Genomic DNA, 25,397 nt, shown 5'->3' on the forward strand with positions numbered 1-25,397 from the left:
GTTATGTTATACTTTATAATATAACAATAATTGTGTATTTTAATCTATGACATAATAGTATAAAATAGTTACAGCATGCATATTATATTGTATGCGAATACATGATTATATATAGTATTATAATATATATGTATAGTATTATAATTATAATATATGTACTAGGAATTGGTATAAAAGATTTTAGATACTAATACACAATATTATATCGATGATTAAAATTGCATACAAATCAAACATATTATTATAACATGATAGGTTTTATATGTAATACAAGAAACTTTTTTTAAATAGTGCTCTCTCAAGGATTGTTAAAAAATATATCTCTGAAATAAAAATGGACTATGAATAACTTTAAAAGTTTTGGGAATTAAATGACAAAAACTAACTAACTTCACTATTACGTTTATATTAAGTTCCATTAATCGTACCAAATGTTTCATATGCATAATATATTGGTGTGCGCCATAATTATTATTTAAAAATTATAAATTTAATATAAATTATATCTTCTATAAACAGCGAGCTTTATATGTCCCCGATGGACGAGCGGTTCCGCGATCACCGCCAGCACTATAATGTCGCGGGTCTCGGGTACGAATTCCGGGTCTGACAAATTCACATGTGGTTTTTCAAAGTGTGTTTGTAACAATAGTATGAACTTACTAGGTTAAGCAAGTGGCTAACATCTATTTCTTGTCAAAAAAAATCTGTTAATTAATACAACCTACACATTGTGGAGGCCCATATTATGATCTTCATAAGATCTCACATGATTTTAATAATAATAAATAGCGAGACTATTAAACCTTATGAAAAACGACAATAGTAAAAATAAAACTAGTCCGTCATTAAATCGTACTTAGTTTAGCGGCTACACCTTGTAATGGTAGTGCCTGGCAACACTACACATAAAATATTTTGAATAACATTATGGAGTTATAAAATATATTCATTTAATATTCTGGTGCAGTGATTATCAACGATTTTGATTTCAATTCGCCGAATGCGCGAAAATTTTAAGGATCTTGCTCCGGCGACCCCACCTACTACGCACTAACGCTTTTCCTAACATCATTAGGTATTTATAATATATTAAAAAAAACATTATTATTAACCCACCATAATTATGTAGGATATACAATGTATATTATCTGTAACCATTTACCAAGATGTAACGGGAAATTTTTGTCTTTGTTTATTGCCAGTAATTAATAAATAAAAATACGCAATATTTTCATTTATTTACCCGATGTGGATCTTGACCAAGATGGACGAATTTCATAAGCTGATACCAGGGAACACAAAATTAATGGAAACTGGCTTACCCTTCGGGGCGTGGAAGCAGTTTTGAAGCTGGGTCTGCTATGCCATTAAAAGATAGAGAACGAGCCAACTGTCCGCAAATATTGGATGCGCGTTATGTTTACATGACAAACTTTAATGCATACCTACTTACTATGAGATGGACGTAATTATTGGAAATAACACATCCTTTAACATGTGTATAAATTTATCCCATATTTTTTTCCACATCCGAGATCCGTAGCCTGTTATACCACACCCGAAAGGGTAAGTCAGTTCTCATTAATTTTGTGTTCCCTGGCTGATACGTTACTATTTGTCAATTTGAATATGATTTAATATGTAATTATTTTACTAATCCTACTGCATTATACATTTATTTCTATTTATTTCCGTCAAATTTGATAGTAGGTATGTGTTTAGACAGGTATGGGGTCTTTAAAATTTTACAAATTATTTTAAAGGTTTATTTTTAAAAAAAAGTTGGGAATCACTGTTTTAGTGACTAGTGAAACATTACTAAATCAAGAATAGACTGGCAAGCACTAATTAAAATATCGACAGAGCGACGATTTTATAGGGCGCAGCCGACGAGAATTATTGTCTATCTATGAAGCGAACTCTATAACTACTTTATCTTTAATACGTACCCAATAACACAAAAACAGGTAACACCGGGGCTATAAAACCGTTTAAAGTATTTTAAAACAAGGAATCTCTGTAATGATAGACTTCCAAAAAATAATTCTCAGGAAAAGTAGCAAATTGTGATATCATAGATAATTACACAATTTATAATGCTTGATATTTCTTAGAACCGGTTAACGTTTGACTATAGTTAATTATTCTCACCCCTATAACTGCCAAGGGCCATTATATAGTCAGGTCGTGAGTCGTGACACTAAAATGTAAACTTCGACAGTAGCGCTAGTTATTTACTTCGAACGCAATATTAACTGTAGAAAATGATGTTAGTTGCATATTTAAATTAATAAATAAATGGTTAAAATTTGAACAATATATGAACAGATTACAGCATTGCATTAGAAAAACAACAATCAATAGGTAACTAGCACTACTACAGTAATTTTCAATTAAATGCTCAATATAGTCAGCCTTAGGCTTAGTTACATACTATACTTAGCTTAAAATCGAAATGGTTTATAATATAACTTCTATTGACTATTTTATATTCATTTTAATTCTTACGTAAAGTCTATGGACAAGATTACAGAAAACTCCATTTCAGGATGAATAAATGTACTTAGATTAAAAAAAGAGACACATACACCAAAACAGCGAGATTATATTTCATTTGTATTAAAATTTTTAAGTACCTAGTTCTGCAATAAGTACGCAAATAAGCAAAAATCATTTATACGTATCCACTTTTTTAAGATTTGGAGTACCTACATTCGTTGTCACATATCACTTATCAGATATTGCTAACATGATTGCGATAACTCTAAGTTAAAACCTGTGTTGATTTCACTCAAAGGAGATGTTTTTTTGTTGTTTAAAACAACACTTTATACATTCCAAAAGCGAGTGCTACGCGTTGTAAGACAATCACTTCATATCGCTAAAACCACATTCTTCTCTACTACTATTGTAGCTCAACAATGACAACTCAAGATCACTACGATTGCCTTAACTTTAATCGCGGCATAATTAATGGCTCACCACAGGTAAACGTTAAATCTATAATAGGTAAGTGATTTGTATGTTGTAAAATACTGCATAATCTTACTGTAGCTTACATTAGGCCTAGGGTCTCATGAAAATGTGACATTATAAGTTTGTATCGGGAAATGATGTAGGTAATGTATGCTAATAATGTACAACATTTGAAATAAGATAATCACTGCGAAATTAGATATTCAATATTTTAAAATAAACGACTGACGTTTGATTATTAAGCATAAAAAATAGACGTAAGTACATATCTCTGATAGTCGGTAAGGCAGATTGCTAATTTATCTCCCAAGCATAGAATATTGGTCATTTGCATTTCGACATGATAAAGAATGTTATCATAAAAACATGTGAATTTAACTCAGCCGCGAGATTCGAAACCATTACCCGTGGTTTTAAAGATGGGCGTCATTTCACTACGACAATGTAATCGCGTTAACACATTTGTACGTATTTTGCACACATGCTTATACGACGAATCGCAGGATACACATAATCCGGGATTGTCCCCATATGTCGGTTGAAAAGGAAGAGATACTCAAACCTGTCCGAACTTTAGTTAACCCAATTGGCTATTTCGAGTTGGTTTTATGAAAAGTAATAATTTATCTTTTAATAAATCTACAACGTCTCTCTGCTCGACCGTAGTCAAAGCAGATATCAAGCAAGGAATCTTAGACATTCTGATTTTTCTCTGAAACCAGAGTTTTGGGAAGTGTTTCCTGCACATTTTTGAAGGGCGTTTCTCATTCATTACGTCACGGTATAGGTATGCTCGAAAGTGTGTAGAGAGATTGATGGAGGAAAATCATGTAGGTAAGTGATTTATTATGTGTGTTAGCAGAACTATATTATTTACAAATATCCCAGTTCAATTGGAATGCGCATGAGACAATCACCTCGTATGAATCGAGTCGTTCGGAAAAACAACGTGATCGGCCGATTTCTAAATTGATGCGTTTTTCCTGCACGCGTGCCTTCGCATCGGTCATATGCACAGTGCATTTCATTACATAGGTACGTAGGTATAGATAAAGGTTCGGTCTCACGCCGTGTGTGGTATCGTTGATTGCAATAGCGCATTACTTTGCACAGTTTTCCGACACACCTGCATCCCAGGTAGACACGGCGATGCAATTACAATCAGCACCTACAAGGCATTAATGCTGACAGAAATAAAAATAAATGAAATGAATTCAATTCGGCAAAATGTATTTTTCTTATTGTACATTAATTTCTACAATATATGTTAATTTTAGTTTCGATTATAATACTAACAAAATGACACATGCTTATAGTAATACGCTTGTGGCAAAGATTACAGAAACAAGCGGTGCTAATTAACTTATTACTTATCGCAATTACTTAAGTAGGCAATTAAGCTCATAACTTTGCATATCACGTATATACTTTTATTTGTGATATGTAGATATAATAATAAACTACGAATTCAAAACACATTAATGACATGCAAAAAAATAATAAAAGTAACTCAAAAATAGTAGAATTAACAAAAACTTTGTTTCCAAATCGAGAAATAAGTTTTTGTAGTAAGCAGTATCAGAGAAATAAAGAAAATTTACTTATGTATGTAGTACATAGATATATTATATGTATGTAGATAGCATCAAACCTATATATCTATAGTCTATGCATCAAACCATTTTTGTATACATATAGGGTATGAACAGTTTACCAACTATCTTTTATCCATATAACCAATTTATATTTATTTTTATATGCCGATTATCTCACAAGAAAAAAATTTAACATTTCATATAAAAACTCATATTTATCAACATTGTTTTCACGAGAACAAAGATTGAAGAATATTTTATTGATTTATAATAAATAAAAAGTCATATAATTACAAATAAATGCAGGTAGGTACGAAATTTGGTTATCATTTAATATTGTATGTAACATTTATTATATTGGCAAATCTGCTGTAATATTCCAGCTTTTGTGAGAAGTTATACGCTGTTTGCGGTATCCTAGATGATCCTACTGATGCTAGATTTAACGCCAAACGCGACATGTCAATTTTGCAAGCTAGTTCCCCAGTCAAAGATGCTATATCTGTCTTTTCTCATATTACAACCCACCTTATAGTACTATAATAATACCCACAGCATAGCTTGTCACTTCGTGAACACCACGAATATAATTGTCATTATTCTCAACTGATTGTTCGACATAACATTTTATGACCGTGAAAAATGGGATGGGTACTATATTATTTGAAAGCACCTATAGTATTTTAATATATATAATATATATGCTCTCATAGTGAACGATAGATAGAACATTCGTTTTGGCAAGTGATATGCTATAGGTACAATTTTACTATAGATAGTAAATGATTTGCTACTATTATAATAAATGTAAAGAAAAAAGCTCAAAATGTGCGGTTGATCGAAAAAGTGTACCTATTACAAATTATCAGTCCATGTTTTAATAATTTATTTATTATAAAAGCATTCTCAATTGAATAATTATTGTGAGCACGAAAATGAGATTTTTCGCAATGCTTCATTGATATTGGTGGTGAAAACGAAAGTAAGTAATTTAAATAACAATTTCTGCCGTCATGATGTACGTAAAATATTATAACATTCACAAGTAATGCATAGCTGCAATGTCCTATTAAATATGCCAAAATGAACCACATGAGTAAACTTTAATAAAGAGACCGCTTCAGAAAAGAATTCATGTCACGCTTACATTCACCTGCATTTCTTCATAATTCGGCAGAACACACTAACTGGAGAATACTAGTTTTGAGTAATTTGACTTTGAAGTTGTTAAAATGTTTGAAATGGTCTATCATGTGAGTTTATTAAGTAATCGTAAAAAGGATGACTTTAAAATAAAGACTGTTTATTTATTAAGAAGGTTTCCAGACGGTAAAGTTTGAAATAAGGAACATTTTGGTATAACTAACTCAATATGTCATTTTTCGAATTAGTGTCTTCTGCCAGAACATTGACGTTATGTTCTAAATAAACCAAATAATAACCGGTAAAAATCCTCTATAATCTTGAAAACTTCAGAACGTATCTAATCTTTGGATTAAAATTCAAATAATATAATTTTGGTGTAAGTATCTATTTTTATATATTATGTTTGATCCTCTCAGTAAAATCAGTACGTGAAACAAAACGTAGGTATATATTCCATGGAATCCCACTGCTCGGCTTGACTGAACTTGATTGCATTATAACCAGCGGCGGCTCGTCCATATGCATTGCGGAACTGCAGCACCCCCAAGCAAATTGAGAAAAATGTAATATTATAATATACATAAATTTATACATATTATATGAAAATATCATTATTATAAGCGTGTATTAAGCTCGCCCATGCACCGATACATCCAATAATTATCATACACCGCGGTACTAATGCCAGAAAGTGACCATCTTTATGATTTTATGCAGTACCGTTTTCAATGGAATATGCGCAAGTGGGCGAAGCAGGAGCGCAGGGAGCCGGGCTCGGAGGTGGAAGCTTGATCGGTACTGCCGGTCCGACACTATTTCGCCGTTTCTGCGTCGCACGTGAGCACGCGCGCGCCAACGAGCAAAGAAATATAGCTTTAATGGTTAACATTGTTAAAATTTATTTCTGCAAGCAATTTATGCAAAGTTATTTATTTTAATAATTGATATAATTAATAATTTATATTTAATTTTGATGTTAGTAAATAGTAAAATATAATCCAAATAAATTTATTTTCTATTTTTATCAACCGCAGCACCCCCAGACATCTTATCCACGAGCCGCCACTGATTATAACTTTATGTTACACAAATAAAAGCAAAGTCAAAGAATTAAAATGCAAGGAAAATTAACACATATGGGTATGGTATGCTAGTAGGTATTGCGTGTAAGAATATCTTAATTGGAATATATATTATGTGTTTAGTTATCTGATATTATACGATTCACAGCCAATCTTTGTTCTTTGTACAGTTGACTGTCAGAATAAAATAAGTTAAATTATCATTTTCATACAAATATAATATTTATAGCAATGCAATAAAAATACTGCGTGTACAGGTACATACAATTTCATCGTCAATAAAATATCTACTAAGAGCCGTCTATAGCTGGACTCTACTCATTATTTTTTACTGCTAGACAAGTATTTCAGACACACCATATTAGAATGATTATCTTCAAATTAAAATATACCTATATATTATAAAGATGTTTGAGATAATTATCCAATGGTAACCAAGAAGTAAACAGCATCATAGCCCCAGAGACTGTTGAATCGACGAGATGGTACAATTCTGTGTAAGTACCTACGTGGCAACACAGCGCACAGGACCGATTAAAATTAAATGGATTTAGTGAGTAGAGTTGTAGAGTACATATTCGTTCAGCAGTTGATTGATCCAGACTAATGACGAAGTTAAACAATATTGTCTTGCTACTCACTTCATAAGACTAGAGTTATTTCAGATCAATTAATTCAAGTCAACTCCGTCTTTTCATATACATATATTTTGAAAACCATATAATTCTTGAATATATTTAAGAGATGTGTACTGTAACTAAAACGAATATTGTGCACCCAACATGGAACTGAGGCCAGTTCCTTCTACACTGGTCTACGAGGTCTAATACAAAAATGCTGAAAAACATTCTTCTTTAGAAATGGAGCCTAAATCTATGAAATTGAAGCAAAAAAATGACTACCGGTAAACTGATTTAAAGTGACATGCAGGTTCATTAATTTGTAGAGTGCTTCACTCTACTAACTGCTATGACATTTATTTTCCAATTTGCAGGGTGTATAAAAAGACAACCCGTTACGATGATCAGATAAGTAGCTAATAATACCACACTTCGGCATTATTATTTACTTGAAAAACTATGTAAAGTTTGTGTAAAACCGTTTATTTATTTATTGTGGACATAACCAATATTCAAGACGTACACAACATGAGATTTACATTAAAAACAATTTTATAAGTACAGAAAAATAAAATTTAGAAACAAAATATGATAATATCAAAGCATGACACTGAAAATGTACCTATATGTCTTTGGGGAGCGCATTGTCTACATGAAATTGTCTTGCACCCCTCGCTAATGGTGCCTGATGATGGGCTTCACACGAGGAAACGGTTCCGACCCAGAATAGAGCATGGCTGCGACCACGTAGGTAAATAACTGCACTCGACTGAGTAACTAATCACTACCAATATAAAACATGGCCGCTATTAGGTATGTAAGTAAATCGAAATAACGACAGTCTTGCAAAATAATTTGAAATATCATAACAGAAAATATACCCTAATTCAGTGTTTCCCAAAGTGTGGTACGCGTACCCCCTGGGGTACGGGAAGAGTTTGGTGAGGGCACGCGCTGCACCGGGCATTGGCTGCGCCTGGTGCAACAGGCATTAATACGACATCAATACAACATCCATGCTATAAGGTTTATCGCATGAGGAAGAAGAGCAATTATTGTTTGAATTAGCTTCCGTGATTTTCGTGAATTAGTATTCGTGAAAAATAAATATAAGGAGTGTACTTTAACATCATTCTGGTTGTAAGTGCAACATGTGTATCCAGTTTTAACATAGAAAGTCCTGAAATACATCTTGCTTTTTCCAACTTCATATTTATGCGAAATTGTTTTTTCAGCATTTGTAGACATTAAGTCAAAAAAGAGGAACAGGCTTTCGGATGTGGAATCGCATCTCAGATTAGAATTAACAATCAGGGAACCAAATTACGATGATCTGTCTCAACAGAAACAATTTCATCATTCTCATTGATTATATTGAATGTTATTTATAATATAACTTTTATTTATTTTATTTATATTTTATTATGAATGAATTTTATTTTTCGTTTGTTATTATTTTGTTTATGTACTAAAAAAGGAAAAAATAAATATATTTTGATCATTATTAAAGTAGATGCATTTTTTTTGCCGAGGGGTACTCAGTGTTTCGAAAATTATAGAAGGGGTATACAGATTGGGAAACACTGCCCTAATGTATAAGACTCCTTCTATTTATATTCCAAATTCTTAAATTTTAAATAATCGAATAAAATATATTTGGAATTTTATACAGAACAGGAGCAATAACTGAAATCTGTTTTAGGCTTATACATCTATAAAAGCAAATTTAAGGTCACATTATCATAATATCGAAACTTATTTAAAATATTCAATGCCCCGTTCTGACAATGATTATATCGATTATTGAAATGAAGATTATTTCATCCATCAAGCTTATTGGCTAATCGTCAGTGAGGTAAATGATGACTTTGATTTATTCCACCGGGTCGTCAAGTGCCTTTGAATAAAATACGATTCACAATAGTTGAGGAAAGTTTACACTTTACAGGATGTAAAATAGAGAATGTGATGTTACAATGAAACCAGTTTTAAACTCAATGATGAAAGTTATAATTTATCGTAATAAACTGTTATTATACTAATTACTTTATTATAAATATCGAGTACTGTAGCTTCATTTTTTATCATCCACTACTTACTTCAGTCAATTATTTATTCGTATAGCATTCGGATGTATCAAATAAACCGGACCGAAAATTGGATTAATTATAGATGCCGTTTTCAACTGATTTCTTTGATTCAATTAAATACAAAAAGCGATTAGATTCGATTAAAAATTATGCTGTCATAATTAACCGCTATTCAATTTATATCAACTACATATTACAAATTATGTAAATTGAGTGTGGGTGGAAAAGACATAATATGTATATAAAAGTAAATAATTTTTTATGGAGTTATTAACACTTAGTCAGGTAAACTGTTGATGTAAGTAAGATTTAATTAATTGCAATAAAATATACATTATATTAATTATACGTATATATAATATTGTCGAATAATACTTTTATCGTAATATTAATAACTAAAAAAATGATTTACGAAGACGTTCAAATAGGCATATTTACAATATTATAATGAGTGATGCATTAAGTAGCAAATGAAAAAGTAACTTGCTAGTAAGGGCCTTGAAAATAAATTGTTGTAATTTTCTATTCTACACACGGTTATCGAGGGTAGTTTATCATATTTTTCTATTGAGGTTTTATAATTGTTACAATAAGTTATTCGTCTAAACCTATACAGTAAAAACTGTCTATCTCGCTCTAAAAGTTAGCACAGCCAAGAGAGGTGCTGTTAAAACATAGCACTTATTGCGCCGGTAGCAGTCTTGTGTATAGAATAGATGCGCAGATCGGTTTTAGCGATCAGGTTATCGCCTTTCGGTGTCTTGCCCGAACGGCTCCTGACTCGTTAAAGCCGATATTAATTATAAAAATACAAAAAATGTAATATAATTAAAATCAAAATTTCATTTCGATAATATTATATTATTTTAGCAAATATGTACCTAATACGCGCAAAGATTGATGTTAGTTTGAAATTGAGAAACGCTTGGTGTAAGTATAAATAAATACAAATAAACGACATCCGAGTAATTTTGGTATCTAATTTTGGCATATACATCGTATGGAATCAAAAACAGACCTATCCCTAAATTAATATTTAGAACTAACGATGAACGACTGTTGTATGTTTGTAATATATATTTATTTTTGAGTGACTTCTAAATAAATATAAAAAAATGTATCGATTCCTACTTCAAAAATATAAAACGTTTTTCATTGATAGGTAGCTCAAGATATTAAATAATGGATAGTTCTCCATTTGATTCTATACAACTTAACATATTTAGATATTTACACGTTTTCACAGTTTCCACGTTTTTTGTCAAATATAATAATACAACAATAATTTATCTGAAAATAAATACAGACATTATCAATCAACTATGTTGAATAATGGCGTACTTAGAGTTGTTTAGTAGATACCTACCCTGCCCACCGTAATGCAATAATGACTTTCGATTATTGCGGAACGGCCCCCATTGGCTTCAGGCGAATCAGGGCTTTGAACTAACATATTTTTATTTATTCATAAAAAAACATACCTACTGCGACACTTTTGCATTCAGAATCCGCTAACCAGGCGGTAAAAAAATATTCTATTACAAATAATTTAAGTAATAATATGTCAAAGAACTGGCCTACTTTTTCATCATAACATGAACTTTTATAGTGCCTTATAATAAGTAGTATATAATAATATAAAAGTCATATATATTTTATACACTAAAGGGCCCAAAAATTTTCTGCTTGCAAATCCTGCCATTTTAAATATTCCAATTAAAATAGATTCATTGCTGTGTAGTTTTACGATTTACAGTTTACATAGATTATCTTAACCATTTAAATGTACCTACATACAGGCGGAGTGTAGTGTCGTAATTCCATCACATATTAATTTTAGTGACGGAATTAAGAAACATGCAATGTTAAATGAAATTTACTGAAAATGTACATATAGACACGTTTTAATTAATTTAGAATACTACTTATTTGAATAAGTAAGTACCTAATATTGCTATAATACACATATCGGGAAATAATAACTCTATTACGATGTAAGCTGTATTAAATATGTAGGTAGATACTCTAAACGCGCGTTACTTCTACTTAACGTTACCAAAATCTAACGTCACCCGAGAACTTTCGGCGAGTCGAAATTCCAACAGTTTTATAAAAACACGGGAGTGGGGGGTCGCTGGCAGTTTGAACATGGTAGACATCAGCTGGCAGGTCGAAAACTGCCCGTCTATGGGCGCAGCAGATTATCTACCAAAGATAACTGTATGGCCGCCATTACGTATCAACTGGCATGTTCAACCTGTTACGAAAACTTTACGTATATGGCGGCCTTATGAGAATCAGGGAACACAAAAGTTGTTACGCCCCAAATTAAGTCATGAATCAAAACTGCCATCAAAGTCTTGGTTTGTAGCGACTAGATATTACATTTCTATCTTATTAATCTGTATTGTGATACAAAATGAAATACTTATAGTGCTGGACATAAAATAACATAGGTACTACAAAGAGAAAATATCAACAGATAAAAGATAGTTCAATACGTATCTCCTGAAAACACTTTCTTGATGTCAGTGGAATATAAATTTACTATTCAGTATCATGTTGTTCTGTAATGTAAATAAAAGAAAAATAAGATAAATATTTCCTTGACTCTAATGGACCGATTTATATCTGGCTTAAAATAAGTAGTTAGTAGTAGGTATGATAAATAAAGTACATATGTAGACATTCTCTACGTCTGTTATTCTAGGGTAATTGTAGATGTACTATTGCAATCTGGTAGTTACCTTCGGCAGAAGCTAATACTTCAGGAAGAGGAAGAGAACTCACCTCTTGCAACGTCCCTCGAAATGAGCATTATATCATAAATAATTGACGTTTTGTTTGCAATTTAATTATTGGCCTATTCAGTCTCACCGTGTCAAGGCGACGGAGTGCCTAGCCTAGTTTTTCGTAGGCCCTGCCGCAAATATTATTTAAAACACAGCCTCTCTGGTATCATCAGCACCGCATCGCGAAGTGTTGCGCAACTCGACGAATTCACGAGCGGTGACTGTGAGACACTTGCAGCCAGCCCGCGAAGGTTGCGACTGCGTAATCGATATCCATTCATCATACAAACTACAATGGAATTTTATAACTTGGATACATGGGCGATGAAATAACTCGTAATAATAAGATTAATATTGCCACTTTGCGTTAGATTTTACCGTACACCTGCTAGCGACAATGGCTGACGTGGGTGGATGGACATGCTGCTATTCGCTCAGGAGGCCACGGCATTGTCAATAATTGAAACAATGTATACCTATAAGTACCCTAGGATCTTAATTTGGGATGAGATCTACATACATATACATACTCTCAATTGTCAACGTTTACGAGACGGGTGAAACATAATATCTGTTAGGTATCTACGATGTATCTATAGTCTATGGTATCTACCCTTCAGTGTGGCCCGTCAGAATTTTTTTGGCGGGCTAGTTAGACGCCCCCAACGTTAATCGTATAAGTGGAGCATGTTCCCCACAAAGGAAGGGCTGACAGGGCTCTGGCCTGGGAGCCTGGTCTCAGAGGGGCCCCGGCGTGGTCCCGGAGTAGTCCGAAATAAGTGATATAAACACACATCACAAATTCTAGTTATAACAGTAAAATAAAAGTCGCTTCATTAAAAAATATTATGTGGTTGTGCAATGCAAATTTTCATTATTGGAATGAAAAAATACAAAAATGTACAGTAAAAACAAAAAAAGTTAATCTCAGTTCTTAAATAACTGACTCTTTTAACCTAATATAATGCTACCATGTTATATCCTCAATGGTTTGCGTGGACTTTGCGATAAAAATGCGTTATTTTTTTTTCTATTATTGAACAAACCTTTCACAATTCATTTTTTTTAAGATTTACGCAAATCAAAAGTCTCTCTCTAAAAAATTATGATAGTGAAGCACCTCCCAAGCTGATTTATTTAAGTTGCTCGAGGGCGTGGTGATATTACCTACTACGAAAATATTACATAGCGTATATTAAAATTATTCAAACTAATCGGAAGTGCACGATGCTGTTTTATGATTTATGGCTCTTTTTTCAATTATTTTTTACATCCACTAATTACAGTGCTCAATATTATAATTTATAATTACAATCGATAAATAAAAGCAAGATGACCGCAAGATCTTTGCATTTCCCATAATATTCTGCAAACTAATCATAATAAAAATGAGAAGTGATTCAATTTATAACGTGTTTTGCGACCCGCAAAAAATGCCAATATTTGTAAGTGGATTTTTTTCCCATCTCGTTACTCTTTGTCGTTGGCTCAGTTGGCTGCCAACAAAATGTTATAACGTCCAAGCCGGACCACTAAAAAAGGATATTAGATCGCACAACGAAAGTGAATGAGTTTTCTAAGTCGCGAAGAAAGTAACTTTTACTACATGTCAAGTGTGCTGACGCTAATCGGTATTCACAACAATATAATATGTAACATAAAAAATCTGACGTACGTTATAACGCTCATACACTGGACCTCATCATATCATAATATTTGATATTATCTTTTACAGCCAACCATACAAGCCTCCAGGGATGTTATTAAAAAGTGATAGATGCCTTGCGAATAGATTAATTATCCGGACATTTAGACTTCATTATAACGAATGTATAACACTATTAAACGTTAGTAAAGTTGCATAAGAGGTGTTAATCTATTTTTGTCAATAATTCGCTTACTTTCTTTTGCATTATTTATTATATTAGATTAAATTCAGTCCATGAATGAGGAAAATACCAATTATTATTAACATCGCTCGTTATTATTATATTACATTATATCGTACGTAATTGTTAATTATTTTAATACGTTTGATCAAATTAGATACGAGATTGGATTAAAAACATGCGGCTACTTTTGCTACTACTGCAATCATCACAAGTGTATGTAAATTTGAACTCCCTCGCATGGCCCCCACATCCTGAAATGGGCCCCCAGACAAGGATGTTTGGCGGGGGTTAAGAACAGTGTGATTTTTTACTGTAGTTTTGCTCAAATGGTATTCCACGGGACTCCAGGGTTCCGCAAGGTAAAATTAAGAATATGTATTCCGACTAAGTTGATACCTGGATCGCGAATAACGATAAAAAAGACTTTTGTAATCAATATATCTGTCAATATATTTGTAATCAATATATCTGTAAAGGGTAACAACTAACAGGCAAATAATAAGAAAGGCCTTTTTAAAAAAATAATAAAGTAAACCTAAAATACCTATATAGCATGTAGATTGTAGGTATTAGGTAATACCTCAGATAATCGTAATAATTGGAAATAATTTGCATGCATTGTATATGGATCGATAGCTCACTTTCCTGGAAAGTGAACGATGTGAGTCCGAGTCTAACCTTATGTCTATGATTTTTTCTAGTACCTAAGTGTGATTCTAACATTTTTGAAAATTGTGTAGGTAATGACATGTGCTACTAATAATTGGGAATTCATCATTCAGACAGTCCCGTAAACTTATCTGTAGAGCAGACAAAAATGGTATTACAATGACGCCATAATTAATACGCCATTCCACTGTCAGATTCCTTTCAGTTGCGAGTCTTTATTGGGTAGTTTTCGATGGTGGTTCCCCCATCAATTATATATATAAATTTGTGGCACTGTGACTAGATCAAAAACCTTGTTCCATGACAGAATACCTACATAAAATTCAAAATATCAGAATACACAAATTCACAAAATAATTACCTAAAGTCTGCTATATAATATCACGCCAGACCATCCAGACGAGTCAGAATTTTAACTCATAACATATTCGAGACTTGAGAGTTAGTTTCTGAGAGGTTTGTAATTATTTCCGGTGTGAATAATACCATATTTAATTCAGGATGGACTGGCTATGTTGAAAAGATGAAGGAAACGCATTAGGCAAAAATATTAACAACGGCGAACGCAGAAGTACGACAAAATCAAATTGAGTTAGCTTGATAGCACAGGATCTGCAGGGGTGTAGCGATATCCTGGAGGTGGCCAAAATCTACACCACATTGTAAAACCAATGATGTTGATGACAGCTTTACTATTATCGCCAAAAAAACGAATGTAATTCGCTTTGTATAACATACGTCCCCTATCAACAGAACGTGTTTAATATAAGAAAAACGATCGTGTTGGATAGCCATACAATTTTTTCTTTGCATATCTTAAGATGCTAATCTCAGAAAATTATGGCTCACCTATCTCCATTTTATAATCTGTTAGGACAATCAGTCGGCGATTCGGATTGTCAATTTCAACAATTTTCATCAGAACATGCCTCCTAAGTAACGACCGGATAACCACCGGTTACATAAGACAGCGTGAAAATTGCGACTCAAATAATTATAATATCTTGCCGACTTTTAGTAGTCAGTCTTGGGCAGAACACTATAACTACAAAACGCCGATCGGGTGTAATTTTTGAGATGGTGCAAGCTGTTTCATATTATAATTCTGATCATTCACATATTTACGTCTATTTTAAAACTATACCAAAAAATAAATATTTAATAAAAGTCTATGTGAATGTTTTAAAGAGTTGTGTTTATATATTTATTTATTTTAAATTAAATAATGATATTTAAATTAACTTGATTTTTATAAAATTTTAATGGTATTATCGGAATCATTGCGTGAATTGAGCCCGTGTCATCGACCGCCTGACGTGTAGGGAAAAATCTAGCCTGTAATTTGGCTGATTTATCGTTTATTATAAAGCTATTTGATTTTTTCAACTGGGAAGTTAACACGCGTGCGGCAGTGTTTGTACCGGCGCAATTATCTATTATGTTTAAAGTTATGTGTAAAATGAAAATAAACGGTCTGGACATGCTGCATTCCGAAAACAATCAACGAGATGATCGAAAAGATGGAAGCTCAAAAATGTATCAAAAACAGTTGTTTAGGATGTTAGGTGTTTAAAATAATGATATGTGTATGTTTGTGAAGCAATCATCTTAATACGAAAATACTTACTAGGTGACAGTGCGTGCGGTGACTTTTGCTTGTAGGGATTCTATTAAAAAATACATAATACTTACATGCCTAATATTTGCTTACACTTATTATCTACCTGATTTATTTTAATCTTAGCTAATAAGTACTGAAGTAGTAGGTACTTATATTAGTATGTGATATTGGAGAAAGGTACTCGTAGTTCTGCAATATTCTAAATATATTAATAATAATCATACTTACAACATTTTAAAACATCTCATGCATATAATTATAATATCTACTATAAAAAAAAAAATCAGAAAAAATACGACACCTGACAGGACTTGAATCTGTAACCCCTGGATTAGCGCCAGTGTGCTTTTCCAATTAAGCTATTAATCTTATTTAATTGCGTGAAATGCTTGTCAAATTGCGTTAATAATTCGTTGAATAAAATAAATACTTTAATTTATTAATAATAACATAGATCCTTTGTAAAGTATAATTAAAGAAAATTCACCATACAGCTACACAATAAATGCATAATATTATTACACAGTATTTCAATGACTAATAATTCTGGGAATGTTCCCCATCCATATAGCATATATGGACCGCACGTCACTGCTAGATAGGTATTACTAATAATAATTATGTTATAAGTGCATTTTTATAAAAAAATAATATTTTATAACAATCAACATGTTTTTATTTAGCAATTCCTTGGTTAAATTTATTTTGAGTGATGTAGAGCCTATATTGGATCATAAAATTTAGAGTCCTAAAGTTTGTGCAAATACATTAAAATTTCGTTAAAAATAGACATAATAAAATGATGTATTTAATCAAATAAAACGTAATGTAATACGTCTTATACAACCTAATTTTCATAATTTACTATTGACCAGGACCGGGTTCGTTGGCTTAAAATGACATTGTTAATAGCGATTTATAAAATTAAGTCTGAAATTAGTCATGAATGTGTGCATAATATTAAAACTGGTTTGGACTTTTACGTTAACAATTTTGCAAAACAATGGATAACAATTTGGCAAAAATATTAGTTAAGGACACTCATTTTGAGACAACAATATTCTACATGACACTGTTTTCATACCAATACTGGAGCTGTGGTCTCGAAGAAATGGGAGACAATAAGGACAAAGTGAAAAGCATAAAATTTAGATGTTTCCGTAACACATTTTTAAAAACGAATAAGGAGCAAGCTATACTAGCAATGTATTATTTATTTTGTTCTAAGTGTACGGAATGTAACTCATTAAGTGCTGACACCGCGACTGGCGCGTTTGAGTTACTTGGCCATTATATATATATAATTAACAGGTCAGCAGTGATTGTAAGAGATATTAATTAAACCTGTTTGTTGGGTATAAGCTACACATTCCTTGATAATTAAGAGCGTACTTCAGTGAAACGGCAAATAATGTTCAACAGTAGGTGCGACGAAATTTCTCACTAGTCGCCAACCGGAGACCGACAGTTGAGGTGTCCGCACGTCGAATTGTTTTGTCATGGCGTCGGATGAAAATATTATTAAATCGTGTAAAGATGACTAAAAAACTTTACGTATGTAGGTACTTAGAAAAGAAAACATGTCAATGAATATACTATTATTATTAGTAATATAACAATAAACATAACATTAAATGGACGCATGTTGGATTTTTATGACAGATTATATTTCGTTCGGCACGTGTCATTTGCACAATCCGCGCATCGCCTAGCCACGATCTTTTTAGACCATGCCTCAACTGAAGTATAGCCTTAAAATAAATTTAGTTCGCATGCATTGAATGTGGTTAGGTTTCCCTTTCCCTGGACAGTATAAAAATATTTCACTACTCAAAAATAGTGTTCGATTTCATTCATAGCTATCATCAATGTCATACAATTTTCCATGCATAACTTCTCACATTCTCAAAAATATTTTTTCCGGCATCGAATTGTCAGTATAACAACAATAAATGTCAACGTACTATATAGGCAACCAATCACACAATCAATACCGAGTGTATGGAGATATAACATGAATAATTATTTCGCTTTGATAGTCCGCACCTGCGACCGAAGATCAGTTACGACTTACAAGTTACAACACCTGATTGTTATTCAATAGAAATAATATAAAGCTAGACAATAGCTAAACACAGTGGCGGTTCTAACGAAATTTTCTCGGAAAACGTGCACAACAATTTAACCAGTACTTATTATTAAAATGCTCGATTCATTTAATTTTATTTCGTAATTTTAATGATACGTTATAAGTTCCAACAATTTCCATACGAAAAATGTTATGTAATGCATTTTGACGGATAGTCAAAAACCGTTGGAAAAAAAAATCGGTTAGGTACATGTCCAATCACGCGCGTTAACATCATTTTACTCCCTAATTCAATTATAGTTTGTCAATTTATGGCTACGGCCGTATGTTGTAGCTTAACCACTGGGGAATGCCAAAAGAAATGGCGTATTTCTAAAAACACTACCTTATTCTTAGGTCAATAATTATTATAAAGTAATCATTATTCGTAGGATGTTTATCACACTTGAATGGTCAAAGACATAGCTTATAATTAGTATCTTTAGAATAATCTTCAAATGTGTTAATCTTGCCCATTGTTTGAATAATAAAATGCCTTATTCTTGTCAAATTTGGGATCACAGAGATTATCAATATAATTTTTTATCGTAAATATTTCACTATAATAATGTCGATATAAATTATATTGATGGTTTTATAAATGCGTTTAAAAATTAATAAATGTAAAAAATCTTAACACCACTGCACATTTATGTACTGAAATATGACTATATTCTAAAACATTAGAGCGAGAGTTTTAAAAGAATACTATTTTATGTAATAAAAGTACTTTATGAAGTCATCAAATGTTTAAAATAAATATGAAGGATAATAAGGCTTCAAAATTATATAAATAGATTATCTACAACGTTTAAGGTATGTCCAGGATCATGCTTTGAAAATAGAAAAAAAGCTTCATTTTGACCCACGCTGAGCACGTCCGCCCTTAAGGAATACCGTTAGTAAATAATTACTTACATATGTAACTAACTACCTTACACCTCCGCCAAGGATATAGTTTTTTTTTTTTTTTAATAATACCAATTTAAGACAGATTTAAAATGAGAAAAAAGAAGACTAACAGCCATTTTTTTACCCAGAAGATAACTAAAACTAATACAACTGTAATGTTACACGTTTAATTACTTAGAATATATTTTTTAAACTTGTATAGGTATTGAAACACTTATATTTACAGTTCTCTTTTTAAATATATAGGTAGAGTTGTATAATTTTAAGATATGTGTCGCTAGATTTCAAAATCAGCCAAGTCCATAATACATGAAATAGGAGAAAAACAGCTTTTGGTTTTCTCAAATACACAGTCACAAAGGTGAAAGTTTATATTATTTCGAGTATATTATTATAATATTTAAAATTAATAAATTCCACATTTTGATAACGCAGAAATGTTAGAAAGCAAGAGTTCTTCAACAATTCACAAACAAGTCAAATATACCTAAAGGTGGACTTGGCTGATTTTGAAATGTAGCGACACATATCTCAATATAAAAAAAATACATTTTACCAAGAAAAAACGGCGCCAATTTGACGACGCTGTTGACCAATTGATTCTGGAAGATTGACTCAATGAACACACCACAAATCTTTTTTAAATTATTTACATCTCATAATATAATATGGTTATTTATAAGTTATAAGTTTATAACATATTATGGTTATGTTGTGTTTAAATTTGGTAGCCGTACTGAGAAGCAACACGATGGTATAACGTTTCATAGTTAAGTTGTTAATAATAAACTCGAGGTTCTACTGTGCGTTATACGCAAGAAACACTGATTCATTTTGCCGAAAAATAGGCGCTCTCTATATATTATCATTACTCTGAGGTTCAGATAGATTCCTGAATAAATGCGGGTAATGACACCATCGAATTATGAAAAAACTAAGAATGTAAACACATTTATTTTTATAAAAACGTATTACCATCAAATCCTTTTCTACAGATAAAAAACAATCCGAAGATACCACTTTATAAATAAATAATAATACTTATATATTCACTTCCAACGATAATGTATTCAATACAAAGGCGTGAAATATGAGTAAGTAATTTTATTCTGACAAGAATTTTAGCCATTTTTTTCCATCAGATTGGTTGATTGGTTACTATTTCACATCGTCTTCTTGTAAGTGTCATTAGCATGCCACTGTCGAAGATGACTGCAGGAGTTGGGCCCGCGAGTTCGTGACCTGGGTGCGGCTAGCTTCTTCATAACATTATCGCCACTTGCCAGCAAGCCTTTGGCAGAAACATGAGCTTCACAGTGTGTTGGAAAACTTACGGCACCACCCGTCGGGGTCGTACAAGTTATTTTGAATAATTTACAAAACTAAATAGCATGGAATAGCACCATGGTATTATAAACCATGCATACTTAGGTCGGTACTCGAAACAAGTAATGTTTAAATCTGTCAATTCTTATATCTGTGTAATAATACTAGATAATATATTATCTCCCTTACCGCAACTATCTTGAAAAATACATTTCCTTTGCCACCTAATTTTTTCATTTTAACAAACATATAAGAATTAAATTTTATCTATAACCACTGCGTTATCTTACATATACCTATATATTATGATTAAGGAAATTCATTGTAGTGCATAATCAAACATTTCGTCCTGAGTCTTTCCTTATTTTACCTTATGGAAAATGAATACGTGACCATTTAAGGAACGTTTAGCATTCGGATTCAGAATGTTTTGTGTGGCAGTTTCTCGCATTGACATTGAGAAAGCTCACTTCATAAAATGCTTAAAAGAGTCCATATAGGTCACAAAATATAACAACGGCATTAAGCTTATTAACCCTTATAACTTATAACATATACATAAATGTAGCCTGTATTGCTATTATAATGATTAGTTACTCTTAGCCGTTTTTACTATTAGGCCTACAAGTGTCTTGAACTGTCACCGATTGGTTTAGTTAGCATTTAGATGAATCTATCGTTATACTACAAATTCGTATCCGGAAATTTGCAAATGCAAATTGCAGTTAGCCGTGTCACAGTTCATCGTGAGATATTGTATCGAACATAAATGGCCGTATAGTATTGAGATCAAACTCATATCTTGATAAAACACATACAAAATACGTAATAAAACTCACCGAAATACAAGGGAAAGACAGAAAATATAGGTAGGTTAGTAAATTAGGTAAAAAATATATCGTAGGATAATTTATATGAAATTCTTGAGGTGTATTATGTACCTATAAAAATTAATATCTGATAATAATGGAAAACGTTGGTATCAGATATTTAATACCGATCAATATGCATCTGCAATGTTCCACGAGCAACGCGTATTTTTTTTATTTCAATGCTATACAGCTATTGGTAAGACAGCTCACGGTGAACTGTGCTACGGCGAAATGTGATAAGTTCAATTTACATGTAACCGAGCAAATTTTAAATATGTTGTACCTATAAAATATATAAAGCATATAGGTACGAACAGTTTCAAGGAACGTGTCATTCATTCAAAATGCCTGAAAATTGATGAAAAGTTAGTGGCAATACGATCAAAACACTCAAGATTTTAACTGAAATCAGAACTAACGGGATGCTTGCTGGTGAATCATTGTCAATTTTATTCAATTTCTAAATTTAACGATATTGCATTAATTTACAAAACTAACTATGTATAGTAAATACCTAATCTATATAATAAACATTGGAAAATATGAGTAATAATAGAGACATGATATCCCTTGAATTATAATAGAATTAAATATAACTTTGCCGACTTCATGGACATACTATTATTATTTGTACTTATAGAAAAAATACAGATTCTCGCCTCTTTGATAAGTGCGCAGAAGCGCGCGTGTTTATGTGATATTTCTGATCACTGATCAGTAATAAATGATAGGTATGTTTTGTAAGGATACACGTATATTATGTATCTATCTATGCATCGCAATTGAAGATCTTGGCATAAAAACATCAAAAGTCCACTTTTTTCCATTTTCATTTTATTGCATTTCTATATTCCCTGTGTATGGTTACATACAACTGTGCAAAGATATATTTTTTTAAAAAATCGTAAGTCCCTCAAATCCGCTCTCAAAAATATGCCACTTTTCTAAAAACAGCAATAGTCCAAGGAATTTTGTTTGAAAACAACAAAGGTCCAGTAGTTCCACACTTTTATCACCAGGCGGCGTTAGGCGTTAGTATACATTCCATACTTGTTAGTGCCTGACCTGTCAAAATTATCTTTCATTCGTTCAGTCATTGGCATTGCCATTTTATGAAGTTCCTTAACGATTGTTTGTATATTTTATCATGGAATGTAATAGGATACAGACATCCGAAACGCCTCGTAAGAGAAAAGTTAATAAAACCAAGCAAACATTAATAAAAACCGCCAAAATAAAGGGAAGTGATCATGTCAATCATGTTGGGAAACGACTCTCAAAAAAAGTTATCGGTGAAGATTGCAGGTAGGAATAATTATGTATTCATAACATATATTCAATTAAAAACTTATACATTATTAATACGTACTAAAATATTTACCATGCTGAATAGTTTGTGTGATTAAATTTAGTTCACAATGGCTGTGATTACTTTGAAGTTATGACTTCTTTCGAATGCAAAGCATTGTATTTACTATGTTGTTTTATGTAAATGTATGTATGATTGTAATAAAGTATATTATGTAGGATTGTACTTAATTGATTATTATGTTTCCAGGTGCAAGAGGTTTCATTGTTTTACAAAAATAAATGAAGATTTACGGAAAGAAATATTTGAGAATTTTTATGAAATGGATTCTAAAAATCAACAAGATGGCTATATATCTGGATGTATAGAAGTAGTACCGATCAAGAGAAGACGTCCGAGAAAAAATACTCCGATAATAATAAATGATGTCAATGATCATGGTATATTCAAGCATTCAGCATCATATAAATATAAAGTGAGTATTCATTGAATTAATAAATATGTACATTCAAATTAGGCATTACACCTATTATACCTAATGATAATGTGTTTGAAAAACTAATTATTTTTTCTCTTTATTTACTTTAGATACGATCTACATCTGATGGTATTAACGAAGAAGTCTGTATGAAGGCATTTGTGGCAATACATGGTATTACGCATTCCCGGCTGCGACGTATTCAAGACAACATCACATTTTCGGGTTCGGCTCCTATGGACAAACGAGGAAAGCATCCAAATCGCCCAAGAGCAGTGCCTGAATCAGTGATTCAGTTGATTCACATTCATATACAATCATTTAAGGCACGTCAAAGTCATTATTCTTTCGCGAAAAATAAGAATGTCAGGTATCTTCCGGAAAATTTGACTATTATGAAAATGCACGAGATGTTTTTAAGTAAATACAGGCTTCAACTAAACTATGACACATACTACAGAGTATTTACAACTAGATATAATTTGTCATTTGGAGCTCCTCGAAGCGATACGTGTTCATACTGTGATTCAGTTACAACCAAACTGAAATTACCCGATCTCTCTGAAGATGAAAAACGTAAGATTGAGATAGATTATCAACTTCACCTGGCTAAAGCACAACAGTTTACTACAACGAAGCGAAGATTAAAAGAACTCGCAAGTGGTTCAAGTGATACCACAGTCATATCGTTTGATTTTATGCAAAATTTGCCTTTACCGAATATGGTAACAAATGCGGTATTTTATTCCAGACAGCTATGGTATTACATTTTTGGGATACATGACCTAGCCAGAAATGATGTATATATGTACACGTATCATGAAGGATTCGCCAAACGAGGTCAAAATGATGTAACATCTTTGTTACTACATTACATAAACCACCATCTGCCAGCAGGCACGAAAACATTGTATATTTTGAGTGACGGATGTGCTGGACAAAACAAAAATTTTGTTATGATTTGGTTTTGGTATATGGTGGTACATGTATTAAAAAAAATTGAACGAGTCATCCATATATTTCCTATCAGAGGGCATACATTTTTACCAAATGACGCTGACTTTCATTTGTTCAGCAGTGCAAGGAAAACAATCCTTGCAGACGTGCCAGAGGATTGGGATAAAGTTGTATTGGATGCCAGAAAAACTCCTGGGCCCTTTATTCTGGAGAAACCGGAGCAAAAAGATTTTTTAAATATTAAAGATACGTTAAAGCCTTACTTTAAGTCATCCTTCGGCAGAGATTTTCATCTTAGGCAAGTTAGAATGTACAAAATAGACAAGGATTGTAAGGGAGAAGTGCTTTGCAAACATCTCAGTTTCTCTGGACTGTGGGATAGATTCAATATAGTGAAAAGACATCAAATGCCAGTCACGATTGCATTTAAGCCAGCATATGATGGCTTAATTCCATTGAAAGGCGCAAAGAAAAAAGATATTTTAAAATTAACTAAGTATTTACAAAATCCAATAAATGCATCATTTTATGAAAATTTGCCGTGTGACAATGATACAAATGATAACGTTGAAGAAGACAGTGAAGGTGTGAGTGATCAAGACTAATCAGTAGTAATATGCACATGATTGATTTTATTTTAAATATTTAATTGAAGATTTTTTTAAAACATGTAAGTACGTAGCTTAATAATTGGTTATGATGTGTCAAAACCTTCTTAAATGTAGTATTATGATTAAAAAATAACAGAAATATATATTTTTTGTTTTATTTAATAAAATTATAATTTTATTCATACTATTTGCTTTTCCATGTTTTCAATTTTGTTATAAAAACGACAAAGGTCCAAAAATTGTGTAAAAACAGCAAATGTCACATTCATTTCTTTTTAAATATCTATTTAACAAACATCAATTTGATATTTTATTTAC

The 25,397-nt window shown here is 32.0% G+C and overlaps 1 protein-coding gene and 1 long non-coding RNA gene across 2 annotated transcripts in view; one reads left to right on the top strand and one right to left on the bottom strand.

The window, feature by feature from the left end:
* LOC147068062 (uncharacterized) overlaps window positions 1-25,397 on the bottom strand; it is a 166,710-nt gene that overhangs the window by 108,934 nt on the left and 32,379 nt on the right. The gene's annotated exons all lie outside the window — the stretch shown is intronic.
* Window positions 22,569-24,539, top strand: LOC147068063 (uncharacterized). Its single transcript, XR_015071346.1, has 3 exons — window positions 22,569-23,029; window positions 23,283-23,508; window positions 23,622-24,539. It is a non-coding gene; the product is annotated as an uncharacterized LOC147068063 (long non-coding RNA).

This window comes from Rhyacophila brunnea, unplaced genomic scaffold (genome assembly GCF_057557595.1).
Source record: "Rhyacophila brunnea isolate RB1 unplaced genomic scaffold, BYU_Rbru_1.0 scaffold_3, whole genome shotgun sequence".
NCBI classification, from domain to species: domain Eukaryota; kingdom Metazoa; phylum Arthropoda; class Insecta; order Trichoptera; family Rhyacophilidae; genus Rhyacophila; species Rhyacophila brunnea.